This window comes from Schistocerca gregaria, unplaced genomic scaffold (assembly GCF_023897955.1).
Source record: "Schistocerca gregaria isolate iqSchGreg1 unplaced genomic scaffold, iqSchGreg1.2 ptg000169l, whole genome shotgun sequence".
Lineage (NCBI taxonomy): Eukaryota > Metazoa > Arthropoda > Insecta > Orthoptera > Acrididae > Schistocerca > Schistocerca gregaria.
In genome coordinates, this window is record NW_026061724.1 from 10,897,852 (window position 1) to 10,919,556 (window position 21,705).

Here is a 21,705-nt window from a genome sequence, read left to right on the forward strand (position 1 = left end):
GTCTACGCTTTGATCGTTCAGTGGAAGTCCAGTAGGAGTTTCCGATGCGCATCTGGTGGCATTCTGTAATCTGTGGTCTATCAGAGTGTTGATGAAACACAGATAATGCATCGGGATTAAATACAACAGTCACCATGCGCACTTTCCTCCATGGGAGTAATGTCTCAAACAGTCTACGATTTGATCGTTCCCTGGAAGACCAGTAGTAGTTTCTGATGCACATCTGGAGGCATTCTGTAATCTGTGGATTATAAGACTGTTGATGAAACACAGAAATTGCATCGGGAAGGAATACAACAGTCACCATGCGCACTTTCCTCCATGGGAGTAATGTCTCTAGCAGTCTACGCTTTGATCGTTCCCTGGAAGACCAGTAGTAGTTTGCGATGCACATCTGGAGGCATTCTGTAATCTGTGGACTATCAGACTGTTGATGAAACACAGAAATTCCATCGGAATTGAATACAACAGTCACCATGCGCACTTTCCTCCAAGGGAGTAATGTCTCCAACAGTCTACAATTTAACCGTTCCCTGGAAGACCAGAAGTATTTTCCGATGCACAACTGGAGGCATTCTGTAATCTGTGGACTATCAGAGTGTCGATGAAACACAGGAATTGCATCGCGAATGAATACAACAGTCACCATGCGCACTTTCCTCCATGGGAGTAATGTCTCAAACAGTCTACGCTTTGATCGTTCCATCCAAGACCAGTATTAATTTCCGATGGACATCTGGTGGCATTCTGTAATCTGTGGACCATCAGAGTGTTGATGAAACACAGAAATTGCATCGGGATTGAATACAACAGTCACCATGCGCACTTTCCTCCATGGGAGCAATGTCTCAAAGAGTTTAGGCTCTGATCGTTCCCTGGAAGACCAGTAGTAGTTTCCGATGCACATCTGGTGGCATTCTGTAATCTGTGGACTATCAGAGTATTGATGAAACACAGAAATTGCACCGGGATTGAATTCACCATGCGCACCTTCCTCCACCGGAGTAATGACTCAAACAGTCTACGCTTTGATTGTTCTCTGGAAGACCAGTAGTAGTTTCCTATGCACATCTGGTGGCATTTTGTAATCTGTGGACTATCAGGGAGTTGATGAAACACAGAAATTGCATTGGGATTGAATACAACAGTCACCATGCGCACTTTCCTCCACCGGAGAAATGTCTCAAACAGTCTACATTTTGATCGTTCCCTTTAAGACCAGTAATAGTTTCCGATGCACATCTGGTGGCATTCTGTAATCTGTTCACTATCAGAGTGTTGATGAAACACAGAGATTGCATCGGCATTAAATACAACAGTCACCATGCGCACTTCCTCCATGGGAGTAATGTCTCAAACAGTCTACGCTTTAATCGTTCCTATAAGACCAGTAGTAGTTTCCGGTGCACATCTGGTGGCATTCTGTAATGTGTGGACTATCAGAGTGTTAATGAAACACAGAAATTGCATCGGGATTGAATACAACATTCACCATGCGCACTTTCCTCCATGGGAGTAATGTCTCAAACAGTCTACGCTTTGATCGTTCCCTGGAAGACCAGTAGTAGTTTCCGGTGCACATCTGGAGGCATTCTGTAATCTGTGGACTATCATACTGTTGATGAAACACAGAAATTCCATCGGGATTAAATACAACAGTCACCATGCGCACTTCCCTCCATGGGAGTAATGTCTCAAACAGTCTACGTTTTGATCGTTCCCTGGAAGACCAGAAGTAGTTTCCGATGCACAACTGGAGGCATTCTGTAATCTGTGGACTATCAGAGTGTTGATGAAACACTGAAATTGCATCGGGATTGAATACAAAAGTCACCATACGCACTTTCCTCCATGGGAGTAATGTCTCAAACAGTCTACGCTTTGATCGTTCCCTGGAAGACCAGTATTAGTTTGCGATGGACATCTCGTTTCATTCTGTAATCTGTGTACCATCAGAGTGTTGATGAAACACAGAAATTGCATCGGGATTGAATACAACAGTCACCACGCGCACCTTCCTCATCGGGAGTAATGTCTCAAACAGTCTACGCTTTGATCGTTCCCTGGAAGACCACTATTAGTTTCCGATGCACATCTGGTAGCATTCTGTAATCTGTGGACTATCAGAGTGTCGATGAAACACAGAAATTGCATCGGGTTTGAATACAACAGTCACCATTCGCCCTTTCCTCCATGGGAGTAATATCTCAAACAGTCCACGCTTTGATCGTTCCCTGGAAGACCAGTAGTAGTTTCCGATGCACATCTGGTGGCATTCTGTAATCTGTGGACTATCAGAAAATTGATGAAACACAAAAAATGGCATCGGGATTGAATACAACAGTCACCATGCGCACTTTCCTCAATGTGAGTAATGTCTCAAACAATTTACGTTTTGATCGTTCCCTGGAAGACCAGTAGTAGTTTCCGATGCACATCTGGTGGCATTCTATATTCTGTGGACTATCATTGTGTGGATGAAACAGAGAAATTGCATCGGGATTGAATTCACCATGCGCACTTTCCTCCACCAGAGAATTGTCTCAAACAGTCTACGCTTTGATTGTTCTCTGGAAGACCAGTACTAGTTTCCGATGCACATCTGGTGGCATTCTGTAATCTTTGGACTATCAGAGTGTTGACGAAACACAGAAATTGCATCGGGATTGAATACAACAGTCACCATCCGCACTTTCCTCAATGTGAGTAATGTCTCAATCAATTTATGCTTTGATCGTTCCCTGGAAGACCAGTAGTAGTTTCCGATGTACATCTGGTGGCATTCTGTAATCTGTGGACTATCAGAGTGTTGATGAAACACAGAAATTGCATTGGGATTAAATACAACAGTCACCATGCGCACTTTCCTCCATGGGAGTAATGTTTCAAACAGTCTACGTTTTGATCGTTCCCTGGAAGACCAGTAGTAGTTTCCGATGCACATCTGGAGGCATTCTGTAATCTGTGGACTATCAGAGTGTTGATGAAACACAGAAACTGCATCGGGATGGAATACAACAGTCGCCATGCGCACTTTCCTCCATGGGAGTAGTGTCTCAAACAGTCTACGCTTTGATCGTTCCGTTCAAGACCAGTAGTAGTTTCCGATGCACATCTGGAGGCATTCTGTAATCTGTGGACTATCAGAGTGTTGATGAACCACAGAAATTGCATTGGGATTAAATACAACAGTCACCATGCGCACTTTCCTCCATGGGAGTAATGTTTCAAACTGTCTACGTTTTGATCGTTCCCTGGAAAACCAGTAGTAGTTTCCGATGCACATCTGGAGGCATTCTGTAATCTGTGGACTATCAGACTGTTGATGAAACACAGAAATTGCATCGGGATTGAATACAACAGTCACCATGGGCACTTTCCTCCATGGGGGTTATGTCTCAAACAGTCTACGATTTGATCATTCCTGGAAGACCAGTAGTAGTTTCCGATGCACATCTGGTGGCATTCTGTAATCTGTGGACTATCAGAGTGTTGATGAAACACAGAAATTGCATCGGGATTGAATACAACAGTCACCATCCGCACTTTCCTCCATGGGAGTAATGTCTGAAACAGTCTACGCTTTGATCGTTCAGTGGAAGACCAGTAGGAGTTTCCGATGCGCATCTGGTGGCATTCTGTAATCTGCGGTCTATCAGAGTGTTGATGAAACACAGATAATGCATCGGGATTAAATACAACAGTCACCATGCGCACTTTCCTCCATGGGAGTAATGTCTCAAACAGTCTACACTTTGATCGTTCCCTGGAAGACCAGTAGTAGTTTCCGATGCACATCTGGAGGCATTCTGTAATCTGTGGACTATCAGACTGTTGATGAAACACAGAAATTTCATCGGTATTGAATACAACATTCACCATGCGCACTTTCCTCCATGGGAGTAATGTCTCAAACAGTCTACGATTTGATCGTTCCCTGGAAGACCAGTAGTAGTTTGCGATGCACATCTGGAGGCATTCTGTAATCTGTGGACTATAAGACTGTTGATGAAACACAGAAATTGCATCGGGATTGAATACAACAGTCACCATGGGCACTTTCCTCCATGGGGGTTATGTCTCAAACAGTCTACGATTTGATCGTTCCTGGAAGACCAGTAGTAGTTTCCGATGCACATCTGGTGGCATTCTGTAATCTGTGGACTATCAGAGTGTTGATGAAACACAGAAATTGCATCGGGATTGAATACAACGGTCACCATCCGCACTTTCCTCCATGGGAGTAATGTCTGAAACAGTCTACGCTTTGATCGTTCAGTGGAAGACCAGTAGGAGTTTCCGATGAGCATCTGGTGGCATTCTGTAATCTGCGGTCTATCAGAGTGTTGATGAAACACAGATAATGCATCGGGATTAAATACAACAGTCACCATGCGCACTTTCCTCCATGGGAGTAATGTCTCAAACAGTCTACGATTTGATCGTTCCCTGGAAGACCAGTAGTAGTTTCTGATGCACATCTGGAGGCATTCTGTAATCTGTGGATTATAAGACTGTTGATGAAACACAGAAATTGCATCGGGATGGAATACAACAGTCACCATGCGCACTTTCCTCCATGGGAGTAATGTCTCTAACAGTACACGCTTTGATCGTTCCCTGGAAGACCAGTAGTTGTTTCCGATGCACATCTTGAGGCATTCTGTAATCTGTGGACTATCAGACTGTTGATAAAACACAGAAATTCCATCGGAATTGAATACAACAGTCACCATGCGCACTTTCCTCCAAGGGAGTAATGTTTCCTACAGTCTACAATTTAACCGTTCCCTGGAAGACCAGAATTATTTTCCGATGCACACCTGGAGGCATTCTGTAATCTGTGGACTATCAGAGTGTCGATGAAACACAGGAATTGCATCGCGAATGAATACAACAGTCACCATGCGCACTTTCCTCCATGGGAGTAATGTCTCAAACAGTCTACGCTTTGATCGTTCCATGGAAGACCAGTATTAATTTCCGATGGACATCTGGTGGCGTTCTGTAATCTGTGGACCATCAGAGTGTTGATGAAACACTGAAATTGCATCGGGATTGAATACAACAGACACCACGCGCACTTTCCTCCACGGGAGTAATGTCTCAAACAGTCTACGCTTTGATCGTTCCCTGGAAGACCACTAGTAGTTTCTGATGCACATCTGGAGGCATTCTGTAATCTGTGGATTATAATACTGTTGATGAAACACAGAAATTCCATCGGAATTGAATACAACAGTCACCATGCGCACTTTCCTCCAAGGGAGTAATGTCTCCTACAGTCTACAATTTAACCGTTCCCTGGAAGACCAGAAGTATTTTCCGATGCACAACTGGAGGCATTCTGTAATCTGTGGACTATCAGAGTGTCGATGAAACACAGGAATTGCATCGCGAATGAATACAACAGTCACCATGCGCACTTTCCTCCATGGGAGTAATGTCTCAAACAGTCTACGCTTTGATCGTTCCATGGAAGACCAGTATTAATTTCCGATGGACATCTGGTGGCATTCTGTAATCTGTGGACCATCAGAGTGTTGATGAAACACTGAAATTGCATCGGGATTGAATACAACAGTTACCACGCGCACTTTCCTCCACGGGAGTAATGTCTCAAACAGTCTACGCTTTGATCGTTCCCTGGAAGACCCCAAGTAGTTTCCGATGCACATCTGGTGGCATTCTGTAATCTGTGGACTATCAGAGTGTTGATGAAACACAGAAATTGCATCGGGATTGAATACAACAGTCACCATGCGCACTTTCCTCCATGGGACTAATGTCTCAAACAGTCTACGATTTGATCGTTCCCTGGAAGACCAGTAGTAGTTTCCGATGCACATTTGGAGGCACTCTGTAATCTGTGGACTATCAGAGTATTGATGAAACACAGAAATTGCATCGGGACTGAATTCACCATGCGCACCTTCCTCCACCGGGGTAATGTCTCAAACAGTCTACGCTTTGATTGATCTCTGGAAGACCAGTAGTAGTTTCCAATGCACATCTATTGGCATTTTGTAATCTGTGGACCATCAGAGTGTTGATGAAACACTGAAATTGCATCGGGATTGAATACAAAAGTCACCATACGCACTTTCCTCCATGGGAGTAATGTCTCAAACAGTCTACGCTTTGATCGTTCCCTGGAAGACCAGAAGTAGTTTCCGATGCACAACTGGAGGCATTTTGTAATCTGTGGACTATCAGAGTGTTGATGAAACACAGAAATTGCATCGCGATTGAATACAAAAGCCACCATACGCACTTTCCTCCATGGGAGTAATGTCTCAAACAGTCTACGCTTTGATCGTTCCCTGGAAGACAAGTATTACTTTGCGATGGACATCTGGTTTCATTCTGTAATCTGTGGACCATCAGAGTGTTGATGAAACACAGAAATTGCATCGGGATTGAATACAACAGTCACCACGCGCACCTTACTCCTCGGGAGTTATGTCTCAAACAATCTACGCTTAGATCGTTCCCTGGAAGACCACTATTAGTTTCCGATGCACATCTGGTGGCATTCTGTAATCTGTGGACTATCAGAGTGTCGATGAAACACAGAAATTGCATCGGGTTTGAATACAACAGTCACCATTCGCACTTTCCTCCATGGGAGTAATGTCTCAAACAGTCCACGCTTTGATCGTTCCCTGGAAGACCAGTAGTAGTTTCCGATGCACATCTGGTGGCATTCTGTAATCTGTGGACTATCAGAGTATTGATGAAACACAAAAAATGGCATCGGGATTGAATACAACAGTCACCATGCGCACTTTCGTCAATGTGAGTAATGTCTCAAACAATTTACGTTTTGATCGTTCCCTGGAAGACCAGTAGTAGTTTCCGATGCACATCTGGTGGCATTCTGTAATCTGTGGACTTTCATTGTGTGGATGAAACAGAGAAATTGCATCGGGATTGAATTCACCATGCGCACATTCCTCCACCAGAGGATTGTCTCAAACAGTATACGCTTTGATTGTTCTCTGGAAGACCAGTACTAGTTTCCGGTGCACATCTGGTGGCATTCTGTAATCTTTTTACTATCAGAGTGTTGATGAAACACAGAAATTGCATCGGGATTGAATACAACAGTCACCATCAGCACTTTCCTCAGTGTGAGTAATGTCTCAATCAATTTACGCTTTGATCGTTCCCTGGAAGACCAGTAGTAATTTCCGATGCACATCTGGTGGCATTCTGTAATCTGTGGACTATCAGAGTGTTGATGAAACACAGAAATTTCATTGGGATGAATTCACCATGCGCACATTCCTCCACCGGAGTAATGTCTCAAACAGTCTACGCTTTGATTGTTCTCTGGAAGACCAGTAGTAGTTTCCGATGCACATCTGGTGGCATTTTGTAATCTGTGGACTATCAGAGTGTTGATGAAACACAGAAATTGCATTGGGATTGAATACAACAGTCGCCATGCGCACTTTCCTCCATGGGAGTAGTGTCTCAAACAGTCTACGCTTTGATCGTTCCCTTCAAGACCAGTAGTAGTTTCCGATGCACATCTGGAGGCATTCTGTAATCTGTGGACTATCAGAGTGTTGATGAACAACAGAAATTGCATTGGGATTAAATACAACAGTCACCATGCGCACTTTCCTCCATGGCGAGCAATGTCTCAAACAGACTACGCTTTTTTATCGTTCCCTGGAAGACCAGTAGTAGTTTTCGATGCACATCTGGAGGCATTCTGTAATCTGTTGACCTTCAAAGTGTTGATTAAACACAGAAATTGCATCGGGATTGAATACAGCAGTCACCATGCGCACTTTCCTCCATGGGAGTAATGTTTCAAACAGTCTACGTTTTGATCGTTCCCTGGAAAACCAGTGGTAGCTTACGATGGACATCCATAGGCATTCTGTAATCTGTGGACTATCAGAGTGTTGATGAAACACAGAAATTGCATCGGGATTGAATACAACAGTCACCTTGCGCACTTTCCTCCATGGGAGTAATGTCTCAAACAGTCTACGCTTTGATCGTACCCTGGAAGACCAGTAGTATTTTCCGATGCACATCTGGAGGCATTCTGTAATCTGTGGACTAAAAGACTGTTGATGAAACACAGAAATTGCATCGGGATTGAATACAACAGTCACCATGGGCACTTTCCTCCATGGGGGTAATGTCTCAAACAGTCTACGATTTGATCGTTCCTGGAAGACCAGTGGTAGTTTCCGATGCACATCTGGTGGCATTCTGTAATCTGTGGTCTATCAGAGTGTTGATGAAACACAGATGATGCATCGGGATTCAATACAACAGTCACCATGCGCACTTTCCTCCATGGTAGTTATGACTCAAACAGTCTACGATTTGATCGTTCCCTGGAAGACCAGTAGTAGTTTCCGATGCACATCTGGAGGCATTCTGTAATCTGTGGATTATAAAAATGTTGATGAAACACAGAAATTGCATCGGGATTGAATACAACAGTCACCATTCGCACTTTCTTATATGGGAGTAATGTCTCAAATAGTCCACGTTTGATCGTTCCCTGGCAGACCAGTAGTAGTTTCCGATGAACAGCTGGTGGCATTCTGTAATCTGTGGACTATCAGAGTATTGATGAAACACAGAAATTGCATCGGGATTGAATAAAACTGTCACCATGAGCACTTTCCTCAATGTGAGTTATGTCTCAAACAATTTACGTTTTGATCGTTCCCTGGAAGACCAGTAGTAGTTTCCGAAGCACATCTGGAGGCATTCTGTAATCTGTGGACTATCAGAGTGTTGATGAACCACAGAAATTGGATTGGGATTAAATACAACAGTCACCATGCGCACTTTCCTCCATGGCGAGCAATGTCTCAAACAGACTACGCTTTGATCGTTCCCTGGAAGACCAGTAGTAGTTTCCGATGCACATCTGGTGGCATTCTGTAATCTGTGGACCATCAGAGTGTTGATGAAACACAGAAATTGCATTGGGATGAATTCAACATGCGCACTTTCCTCCACTGGCGTAATGTCTCAAACAGTCTACGATTTTATTGTTCTCCGGAAGACCAGTAGTAGTTTCCGATGCACATCTGGTAGCATTTTGTAATCTGTGGACAATTTAGAGTGTTGATGAAACACAGAAATTGCATCGGGATTGAATACAATAGTCACCATGCGCACTTTCCTCCACCGGAGTAATGTCTCAAACAGTCTACGATTTAATCGTTCCCTGGAAGACCAGATGTAGTTTCCGATGCACAACTGGAGGCATTCTGTAATCTGTGGACTATCAGAGTGTTGATGAAACACAGAAATTGCATCGGGAATGAATACAACAGTCACCATGCGCACTTTCCTCCATGGGAGTAATGTCTCAAACAGTCTACGCTTTGATCGTTCCATGGATGACCAGTATTAATTTCCGATGGACATCTGGTGGCATTCTGTAATCTGTGGACCATCAGAGTGTTGACGAAACACAGAAATTGCATCGGGATTGAATACAACAGTCACCACGCGCACTTTCCTCCACGGGAGTAATGTCTCAGACAGTCTACGCTTTGATCGTTCCCTGGAAGACCACTAGTAGTTTCCGATGCACATCTGGTGGCATTCTGTAATCTCTGGACAATCAGAGTATTGATGAAACACAGAAATTGCATCGGGATTGAATACAACTGTCACCATGCGCACTTTCCTCAATGTGAGTAATGTCTCAAACAATTTACGTTTTGATCGTTCCCTGGAAGACTAGTAGTAGTTTCTGATGCACATCTGGTGACATTCTGTAATCTGTGGACTATCAGAGTGTTGATGAAACACAGAAATTGCATCGGGATTGAATTAACCATGCCCACTTTCCTCCACCGGAGTAATGTCTCAAACAGTCTACGCTTTGATTGTTCTCTGGAAGAGCAGTAGTAGTTTCCGATGCACATCTGGTTGCATTCTGTAATCTGTGGACTATCGGAGAGTTGATGAAACACAGAATTTGAATCGGGATTGCATACAACAGTCACCATGCGCACTTTCCTCCACGGGAGTAATGTCTCAAACAGTCTACGCTTTGATCAATCCCTGGAAGACCAGTAGTAGTTTCCGATGCACATCTGGTGGCATTCTGCAATCTGTGGACTATCAGAGTATTGATGAAACACAGAAATTGCATCGGCATTGAATACAACAGTCACCATGCGCACTTGCCTCCATGGGAGTAATGTCTCAAACAGTCTACGCTTTGATCGTTCCTGGAAGACCAGTAGTAGTTTCCGGTGCACATCTGGTGGCATTCTGTAATCTTTGGACTATCAGACTGTTGATGAAACACAGAAATTGCATCGGGATTAAATACAACAGTCACGATGCACACATTCCTTCATGGGAGTAATGTCTCAAACAGTCTACGCTTTGATCGTTCCCTGGAAGACCAGTAGTAGTTTCTGATGCACATCTGGTGGCATTCTGTAATCTGTGGACTATCAGAGTATTGATGAAACACAGAAATTGCATCGGGATTGAATTCATCATGCGCACCTTCCTCCACCGGAGTAATGTCTCAAACAGTCTACGCTTTGATTGTTCTCTGGAAGACCAGAAGTAGTTTCCAATGCACATCTGGTGGCATTTTGTAATCTGTGGACTATCAGAGAGTTGATGAAACACAGAAATTGCATCAGGATTGAATTCAACAGTCACCATGCGCACTTTCCTCCACTGGAGAAATGTCTCAAACAGTCTACCCTTTGATCGGTCCCTTTAAGACCAGTAGTAGTTTCCGATGCACATCTGGTGCCATTCTGTAATCTGTGGACTATCAGAGTGTTGATGAAACACAGAAATTGCATCGGCATTAAATACAACAGTCACCATGCGCACTTTCCTCCATGGGAGTAATGTCTCAAACAGTCTACGCTTTGATCGTTCCTGGAAGACCAGTAGTAGTTTCCGGTTCACATCTGGTGGCATTCTGTAATGTGTGGACTATCAGAGTGTTAATGAAACACAGAAATTGCATCGGTATTGAATACAACAGTCACCATCCGCACTTTCTTCCATGGGAATAATGTCGCAAACAGCCTACGATTTGATCGTTCCCTGGAAGACCAGTAGTAGTTTCCGATGCACATCTGGAGGCATTCTGTAATCTGTGGACTATAAGACTGTTGATGAAACACAGAAATTGCATCGGGATTGAATACAACAGTCACCATTCGCACTTTCCTCCATGGGAGTAATGTCTCAAACGGTCTACGCTTTGATCGTTCCCTGGAAGACCAGTAGTAGTTTCCGATGTACATCTGGAGGCATTCTGTAATCTGTGGACTATCAGACTGTTGATGAAACACAGAAATTCCATCGGGATTAAATACAACAGTCACCATGCGCACTTCCTTCCGTGGGAGTAATGTCTCAAACAGTCTACGCTTTGATCGTTCCCTGTAAGACCAGAAGTAGTTTCCGATGCACAACTGGCGGAGGCATTCTGTAATCTGTGGACTATCAGAGTGTTGATGAAACACAGAAATTGAATCGGGATTGAATACAAAAGTCACCATACGCACTTTCCTCCATGGGAGTAATGTCTCAAACAGTCTACGCTTTGATCGTTCCCTGGAAGACCTATATTAGTTTGCGATGGACATCTGGTTTCATTCTGTAATCTGTGGACCATCAGAGTGTTGATGAAACACAGAAATTGCATCGGGATTGAATACAACAGTCACCACAGGCACCTTCCTCCTCGGGAGTAATGTCTCAAACAGTCTACGGTTTGATCGTTCCCTGGAAGACCACTATTAGTTTCCGATGCACATCTGGTGGCATTCTGTAATCTGTTGACTATCAGAGTGTCGATGAAACACAGAAATTGCATCGGGTTTGAATACAACAGTCACCATTCGCACTTATCTCCATGGGAGTAATGTCTAAAACAATTTACGTTTTGATCGTTAACTGGAAGACCAGTAGTAGTTTCCGATGCACATCTGGTGGCATTCTGTAATCTGTGGACTATCATTGTGTTGATGAAACAGAGAAATTGCATCGGGATTGAATTCACCATGCGCACTTTCCTCCACCAGAGGATTGTCTCAAACAGTCTACGCTTTGATTGTTCTCTGGAAGACCAGTAGTAGTTTCCGATGCACATCTGGTGGCATTCTGTAATCTTTGGACTATCAGAGTGTTGATGAAACACAGAAATTGCATCGGGATTAAATACAACAGTCACCATGCGCACTTTCCTCCATGGGAGTAATGTCTCAAACAGTCTACGATTTGATCGTTCCTGGAAGACCAGTAGTAGTTTCCGATGCACATCTAATGGCATTCTGTAATCTATGGTCTATCAGAGTGTTGATGAAACACAGATAATGCTTCGGGGTTAAATACAACAGTCACCATGCGCACTTTCCTCCATGGGAGTAATGTCTCAAACAGTCTACGATTTGATCGTTCCCTGGAAGACCAGTAGTAGTTTCCGATGCACATCTGAAGACATTCTGTAACCTGTGGACTATAAGACTGTTGATGAAACACAGAAATTGCATCGGGATGGAATACAACAGTCACCATGCGCACTTTCCTCCGTGGGAGTGATGTCTCAAACAGTCTACGCTTTGATCGTTCACAGGAAGACCAGTAGTAGTTTCCGATGCACATCTGGAGGCATTCTGTACTCTGTGGACTATCAGACTGTTGACGAAACACAGAAATTCCATCGGAATTGAATACAACAGTCACCATGCGCACTTTCCTCCAAGGGAGTAATGTATCCAACAGTCTACAATTTCACCGTTCCCTGGAAGACCAGAAGTATTTTCCGATGTACAACTGGAGGCATTCTGTAATCTGTGGACTATCAGAGTGTCGATGAAACACAGGAATTGCATCGCGAATGAATACAACAGTCACCATGCGCACTTTCATCCATTGGACTATTGTCTCAAACAGTCTACGCTTTGATCGTTTCATGGAAGACCAGTATTAATTTCCGATGGACATCTGGTGGCATTCTGTAATCTGTGGACCATCAGAGTGTTGATGAAACACAGAAATTGCATCGGGATTGAATACAACAGTCGCCATGCGCACTTTCCTCCATGGGAATAGTGTCTCAAACAGTCTACGCTTTGATCGTTCCCTTCAAGACCAGTAGTAGTTTCCGATGCACATCTGGAGGCATTCTGTAATCTGTGGACTATCAGAGTGTTGATGAACCACAGAAATTGCATTGGGATTAAATACAACAGTCACCATGCGCACTTTCCTCCATGGCGAGCAATGTCTCAAACAGACTACACTATGATCGTTCCCTGGAAGACCAGTAGTAGTTTCCGATGCACATCTGGAGGCATTCTGTAATCTGTTGACCTTCAAAGTGTTGATTAAACACAGATATTGCTTCGGGATTGAATACAGCAGTCACCATGCGCACTTTCCTCCATGGGAGTAATGTCTCAAACAGTCTACGCTTTGATCGTTCCCTGGAAGACCAGTAGTAGTTTCCGATGCACATCTGGAGGCATTCTGTAATCTGTGGAGTATCAGACTGTTGATGAAACACAGAAATTGCATCGGGATTGAATACAACAGTCACCATGGGCACTTTCCTCCATGGGGGTAATGTCTCAAACAGTCTACGACTTGATCGTTCAGTGGAAGACCAGTAGGAGTTTCCGATGCACGTCTGGTGGCATTCTGTAATCTGTGGTCTGCCAGAGTGTTGATGAAACACAGATAATGCTTCGGGGTTAAATACAACAGTCACCATGCGCACTTTCCTCCATGGGAGTAATGTCTTAATCAGTCTACGATTTGATCGTTCCCTGGAAGACCAGTAGTAGTTTCCGATGCACATCTGGAGGCATTCTGTAATTTGTGGACTATAAGACTGTTGATGAAACACAGAAACTGCATCGAGATGGAATACAACAGTCACCATGCGCACTTTCCTCCATGGGAGTGATGTCTCAAACAGTCTACGCTTTGATCGTTCACAGGAAAACCAGTAGTAGTTTCCGATGCACATCTGGAGGCATTCTGTAATCTGTGGACTATCAGAGTGTTGATGAAACACAGATATTGCATCGGGATTGAATACAACAGTAACCATGCGCACTTTCCTCCATGGGAGTAATGTCTCAAACAGTCTACGATTTGATCGTTCCCTGGAAGACCAGTAGTAGTTTCCGATGCACATCTGGTGGCATTCTGTAATCTGTGGACTATCAGAGTGTTGATGAAACACAGAAATTGCATCGGGATTGAATACAACAGTCACCATCCGCACTTTCCTCCATGGGAATAATGTCTCAAGCAATTTACGCTTTGATCGTTCCCTGGAAGACCAGTAGTAGTTTCCGATGCACATCTGGTGGCATTCTGTAATCTGTGGACTATCAGAGTGTTGATGAAACACAGAAATTGCATCGGGATTGAATTCACCATGCGCACCTTCTCCACCGGAGTAATGTCTCAAACAGTCTACGCTTTGATTGTTCTTTGGAAGACCAGTAGTAGTTTCCGATGCACATCTGGTGGCATTTTGTAATCTGTGGACTATCAGATAGATGATGAAACACAGAAATTTGCATCGGGATTGAATACAACAGTCACCAAGTGCACTTTCCTCCACCGGAGTAATATCTCAAACAGTCTACCCTTCGATCGTTCCCTGGAAGACCAGTAGTAGTTTCCGATGCACATCTGGTGGCATTCGGTAATCTGTGGACTATCCGAGTGTCGATGAAACACAGAAATTGCTTCGGGTTTGAATACAACAGTCACCATTCGCACTTTCCTCCATGGGAGTAATGTCTCAAGCAGTCCACGCTTTGATCGTTCCCTGGAAGACCAGTAGTAGTTTCCGATGCACATCTGGTGGCATTCTGTAAACTGTGGACTATCAGAGTATTGATGAAACACAAAAAATGGCATCGGGATTGAATACAACAGTCACCATGCGCACTTTCCTCAATGTGAGTAATGTCTCAAACAATTTACGCTTTGATCGTTCCCTGGAAGACCAGTAGTAGTTTCCGATGCACATCTGGTGGCATTCTGTAATCTGTAGACTATCATTGTGAGATGAAACAGAGAAATTGCATCGGGATTGAATTCACCATGCGTACTTTCCTCCACCAGAGGATTGTCTCAAACAGTCTACGCTTTGATTGTTCTCTGGAAGACCAGTAGTAGTTTCCAATGCACATCTGGTGGCATTCTGTAATCTTTGGACTATCAGAGTGTTGATGAAACACAGAAATTGCATCGGGATTGAATACAACAGTCACCATCCGCACTTTCCTCAATGTGAGCAATGTCGCAATCAATTTACGCTTTGATCGTTCCCTGGAAGACCAGTAGTAGTTTCCGATGCACATCTGGTGGCATTCTGTAATCTGTGGACTATCAGAGTGTTGATGAAACACAGAAATTGCATTGGGATGAATTCACCATGCGCACTTTCCTCCACCGGAGTAATGTCTCAAACAGTCTACGCTTAGATTGTTCTCTGGAAGACCAGTAGTAGTTTCCGATGCACATCTGGTGGCATTTTGTAATCTGTGGACTCTCAGAGTGTTGATGAAACACAGAAATTGCATCGGGATTGAATACAACAGTCACCATCCGCACTTTCCTCCATGGGAATAATGTCTCAAGCAATTTACGCTTTGATCGTTCCCTGGAAGACCAGTAGTAGTTTCCGATGCACATCTGGTGGCATTCTGTAATCTGTGGACTATCAGAGTGTTGATGAAACACAGAAATTGCATCGGGATTGAATTCACCATGCGCACCTTCTCCACCGGAGTAATGTCTCAAACAGTCTACGCTTTGATTGTTCTTTGGAAGACCAGTAGTAGTTTCCGATGCACATCTGGTGGCATTTTGTAATCTGTGGACTATCAGATAGATGATGAAACACAGAAATTTGCATCGGGATTGAATACAACAGTCACCATGCGCACTTTCATCCATTGGACTATTGTCTCAAACAGTCTACGCTTTGATCGTTTCATGGAAGACCAGTATTAATTTCCGATGGACATCTGGTGGCATTCTGTAATCTGTGGACCATCAGAGTGTTGATGAAACACAGAAATTGCATCGGGATTGAATACAACAGTCGCCATGCGCACTTTCCTCCATGGGAATAGTGTCTCAAACAGTCTACGCTTTGATCGTTCCCTTCAAGACCAGTAGTAGTTTCCGATGCACATCTGGAGGCATTCTGTAATCTGTGGACTATCAGAGTGTTGATGAACCACAGAAATTGCATTGGGATTAAATACAACAGTCACCATGCGCACTTTCCTCCATGGCGAGCAATGTCTCAAACAGACTACGCTATGATCGTTCCCTGGAAGACCAGTAGTAGTTTCCGATGCACATCTGGAGGCATTCTGTAATCTGTTGACCTTCAAAGTGTTGATTAAACACAGATATTGCTTCGGGATTGAATACAGCAGTCACCATGCGCACTTTCCTCCATGGGAGTAATGTCTCAAACAGTCTACGCTTTGATCGTTCCCTGGAAGACCAGTAGTAGTTTCCGATGCACATCTGGAGGCATTCTGTAATCTGTGGAGTATCAGACTGTTGATGAAACACAGAAATTGCATCGGGATTGAATACAACAGTCACCATGGGCACTTTCCTCCATGGGGGTAATGTCTCAAACAGTCTACGACTTGATCGTTCAGTGGAAGACCAGTAGGAGTTTCCGATGCACGTCTGGTGGCATTCTGTAATCTGTGGTCTGCCAGAGTGTTGATGAAACACAGATAATGCTTCGGGGTTAAATACAACAGTCACCATGCGCACTTTCCTCCATGGGAGTAATGTCTTAATCAGTCTACGATTTGATCGTTCCCTGGAAGACCAGTAGTAGTTTCCGATGCACATCTGGAGGCATTCTGTAATTTGTGGACTATAAGACTGTTGATGAAACACAGAAACTGCATCGAGATGGAATACAACAGTCACCATGCGCACTTTCCTCCATGGGAGTGATGTCTCAAACAGTCTACGCTTTGATCGTTCACAGGAAGACCAGTAGTAGTTTCCGATGCACATCTGGAGGCATTCTGTAATCTGTGGACTATCAGAGTGTTGATGAAACACAGATATTGCATCGGGATTGAATACAACAGTAACCATGCGCACTTTCCTCCATGGGAGTAATGACTCAAACAGTCTACGATTTGATCGTTCCCTGGAAGACCAGTAGTAGTTTCCGATGCACATCTGGTGGCATTCTGTAATCTGTGGACTATCAGAGTGTTGATGAAACACAGAAATTGCATCGGGATTGAATACAACAGTCACCATCCGCACTTTCCTCCATGGGAATAATGTCTCAAGCAATTTACGCTTTGATCGTTCCCTGGAAGACCAGTAGTAGTTTCCGATGCACATCTGGTGGCATTCTGTAATCTGTGGACTATCAGAGTGTTGATGAAACACAGAAATTGCATCGGGATTGAATTCACCATGCGCACCTTCTCCACCGGAGTAATGTCTCAAACAGTCTACGCTTTGATTGTTCTTTGGAAGACCAGTAGTAGTTTCCGATGCACATCTGGTGGCATTTTGTAATCTGTGGACTATCAGATAGATGATGAAACACAGAAATTTGCATCGGGATTGAATACAACAGTCACCAAGTGCACTTTCCTCCACCGGAGTAATATCTCAAACAGTCTACCCTTCGATCGTTCCCTGGAAGACCAGTAGTAGTTTCCGATGCACATCTGGTGGCATTCGGTAATCTGTGGACTATCCGAGTGTCGATGAAACACAGAAATTGCTTCGGGTTTGAATACAACAGTCACCATTCGCACTTTCCTCCATGGGAGTAATGTCTCAAGCAGTCCACGCTTTGATCGTTCCCTGGAAGACCAGTAGTAGTTTCCGATGCACATCTGGTGGCATTCTGTAAACTGTGGACTATCAGAGTATTGATGAAACACAAAAAATGGCATCGGGATTGAATACAACAGTCACCATGCGCACTTTCCTCAATGTGAGTAATGTCTCAAACAATTTACGCTTTGATCGTTCCCTGGAAGACCAGTAGTAGTTTCCGATGCACATCTGGTGGCATTCTGTAATCTGTAGACTATCATTGTGAGATGAAACAGAGAAATTGCATCGGGATTGAATTCACCATGCGTACTTTCCTCCACCAGAGGATTGTCTCAAACAGTCTACGCTTTGATTGTTCTCTGGAAGACCAGTAGTAGTTTCCAATGCACATCTGGTGGCATTCTGTAATCTTTGGACTATCAGAGTGTTGATGAAACACAGAAATTGCATCGGGATTGAATACAACAGTCACCATCCGCACTTTCCTCAATGTGAGCAATGTCGCAATCAATTTACGCTTTGATCGTTCCCTGGAAGACCAGTAGTAGTTTCCGATGCACATCTGGTGGCATTCTGTAATCTGTGGACTATCAGAGTGTTGATGAAACACAGAAATTGCATTGGGATGAATTCACCATGCGCACTTTCCTCCACCGGAGTAATGTCTCAAACAGTCTACGCTTAGATTGTTCTGTGGAAGACCAGTAGTAGTTTCCGATGCACATCTGGTGGCATTTTGTAATCTGTGGACTCTCAGAGTGTTGATGAAACACAGAAATTGCATCGGGATTGAATACAACAGTCACCATCCGCACTTTCCTCCATGGGAATAATGTCTCAAGCAATTTACGCTTTGATCGTTCCCTGGAAGACCAGTAGTAGTTTCCGATGCACATCTGGTGGCATTCTGTAATCTGTGGACTATCAGAGTGTTGATGAAACACAGAAATTGCATCGGGATTGAATTCACCATGCGCACCTTCCTCCACCGGAGTAATGTCTCAAACAGTCTACGCTTTGATTGTTCTCTGGAAGACCAGTAGTAGTTTCCGATGCACATCTGGTGGCATTATGTAATCTGTAGACTATCATTGTGTTGATGAAACAGAGAAATTGCATCGGGATTGAATTCACCATGCGTACTTTCCTCCACCAGAGGATTGTCTCAAACAGTCTACGCTTTGATTGTTCTCTGGAAGACCAGTAGTAGTTTCCAATGCACATCTGGTGGCATTCTGTAATCTGTGGACTATCAGACTGTTGACGAAACACAGAAATTCCATCGTAATTGAATACAACAGTCACCATGCGCACTTTCCTCCAAGGGAGTAATGTCTCCATTAGTCTACAATTTCACCGTTCCCTGGAAGACCAGAAGTATTTTCCGATGTACAACTGGAGGCATTCTGTAATCTGTGGACTATCAGAGTGTCGATGAAACACAGGAATTGCATCGCGAATGAATACAACAGTCACCATGCGCACTTTCATCCATTGGACTATGGTCTCAAACAGTCTACGCTTTGATCGTTCCATGGAAGACCAGTATTAATTTCCGATGGACATCTGGTGGCATTCTGTAATCTGTGGACCATCAGAGTGTTGATGAAACACAGAAATTGCATCGGGATTGAATACAACAGTCGCCATGCGCACTTTCCTCCATGGGAATAGTGTCTCAAACAGTCTACGCTTTGATCGTTCCCTTCAAGACCAGTAGTAGTTTCCGATGCACATCTGGAGGCATTCTGTAATCTGTGAACTATCAGAGTGTTGATGAACCACAGAAATTGCATTGGGATTAAATAGAACAGTCACCATGCGCACTTTCCTCCATGGCGAGCAATGTCTCAAACAGACTACGCTATGATCGTTCCCTGGAAGACCAGTAGTAGTTTCCGATGCACATCTGGAGGCATTCTGTAATCTGTTGACCTTCAAAGTGTTGATTAAACACAGAAATTGCTTCGGGATTGAATACAGCAGTCACCATGCGCACTTTCCTCCATGGGAGTAATGTCTCAAACAGTCTACGCTTTGATCGTTCCCTGGAAGACCAGTAGTAGTTTCCGATGCACATCCGGAGGCATTCTGTAATCTGTGGAGTATCAGACTGTTGATGAAACACAGAAATAGCATCGGGATTGAATACAACAGTCACCATGGGCACTTTCCTCCATGGGGGTAATGTCTCTAACAGTCTACGACTTGATCGTTCAGTGGAAGACCAGTAGGAGTTTCCGATGCACGTCTGGTGGCATTCTGTAATCTGTGGTCTATCAGAGTGTTGATGAAACACAGATAATGCTTCGGTGTTAAATACAACAGTCACCATGCGCACTTTCCTCCATGGGAGTAATGTCTCAAACAGTCTACGATTTGATCGTTCCCTGGAAGACCAGAAGTATTTTCCGATGTACAACTGGAGGCATTCTGTAATCTGTGGACTATCAGAGTGTCGATGAAACATAGGAATTGCATCGCGAATGAATACAACTGTCACCATGCGCACTTTCCTCCATGGGACTATTGTCTCAAACAGTCTACGCTTTGATCGTTCCATGGAAGACCAGTATTAATTTCCGATGGACATCTGGTGGCATTCTGTAATCTGTGGACCATCAGAGTGTTCATGAAACACAGAAATTGCATCGGGATTGAATATAACAGTCACCACGAGCACTTTCCTCCACAGGAGTAATGTCTCAAACAGTCTACGCTTTGATCGTTCCCTGGAAGACCACTAGTAGTTTCCGATGCACATCTGGTGGCATTCTGTAATCTGTCTACTATCAGAGTGTTGATGAAACACAGAAATTACATCGGGATTGAATACAACAGTCACCATTTGCACTTTCTTATATGGGAGTAATGTCTCAAATAGTCCACGCTTTGATCGTTCCCTGGCAGACCAGTAGTAGTTTCCGATGCACAGCTGGTGGCATTCTGTAATCTGTGGACTATCAGAGTATTGATGAAACATAGAAATTGCATCGGGATTGAATACAACAGTCACCATGCGCACTTTCCTCCACGGGAATAATGTCTCAAACAGTCTACGATATGATCGTTCCCTGGAAGACCAGTAGTAGTTTCCGATGCACATCTGCAGGCATTCTGTAATGTGTGGACTATAAGACTGTTGATGAAACACAGAAATTGCATCGGGATTGAATACAACAGTCACCATGCGCACTTTCCTCCATGGGAGCAATGTCTCAAAGAGTTTAGGGTCCGATCGTTCCCTGGAAGACCAGTAGTAGTTTCCGATGCGCATCTGGATTCATTCTGTAATCTGTGGACTATCAGAGTGTTGATGAAACACAGATATTGCATCGGGATTGAATACAACTGTAACCATGCGCACTTCCCTCCATGGGAGTAATGTCTCAAACAGTCTACGATTTGATCGTTCCCTGGAAGACCAGTAGTAGTTTCCGATGCACATCTGGTGGCATTCTGTAATCTGTGGACTATCAGAGTGTTGATGAAACACAGAAATTGCATCGGGATTGAATACAACAGTCACCATCCGCACTTTCCTCCATGGGAGTAATGTCTCAAACATTCTACGATTTGATCGTTCCTGGAAGACCAGTAGTAGTTTCCGATGCACATCTGGTTTCATTCTGTAATCTGTGGACTATCAGATTGTTGATGAACCACAGAAATTGCATCGGGATTGAATACAACAGTCACCATCCGCACTTTCCTCCATGGGAGTAATGTCTGAAACAGTCTACGCTTTGATCGTTCAGTGGAAGACCAGTAGGAGTTTCCGATGCACATCTGGTGGCATTCTGTAATCTGTGGTCTATCAGAGTGTTGATGAAACACAGATAATGCTTCGGG